The following is a 272-nucleotide window of genomic DNA, read 5'->3' on the forward strand; positions in this document are numbered from 1 at the left end:
CTGCGCATTTTGTGTCCAGATGTAATAGAAACAAATAGCACCGAGGTTCTTAAATGAAGTATGTGGCTATTTATGTGCATGCGCACTTCCGTTCTTTGGAAACCTAATTATATTTTCGTTGTGGTATTTCCGGGTTTCTGTGTGGTTATTCCTGGAAGGACCATCCATCGCTCACGTTTATCCTTATTCATTCACAGAGAAGGATCGCCTTCGCCACGCCCCACCTCTCCCCGGCTAGTTCACCCTGTGCTCTCGTGAGGGGTCGGGAGGAG

The sequence above is a fragment of the Phyllostomus hastatus genome, unplaced genomic scaffold (assembly GCF_019186645.2).
Source record: "Phyllostomus hastatus isolate PE091 unplaced genomic scaffold, TTU_PhHast_1.1 phas_scaffold_78, whole genome shotgun sequence".
In the NCBI taxonomy this organism is placed as follows: Eukaryota; Metazoa; Chordata; class Mammalia; order Chiroptera; family Phyllostomidae; genus Phyllostomus; species Phyllostomus hastatus.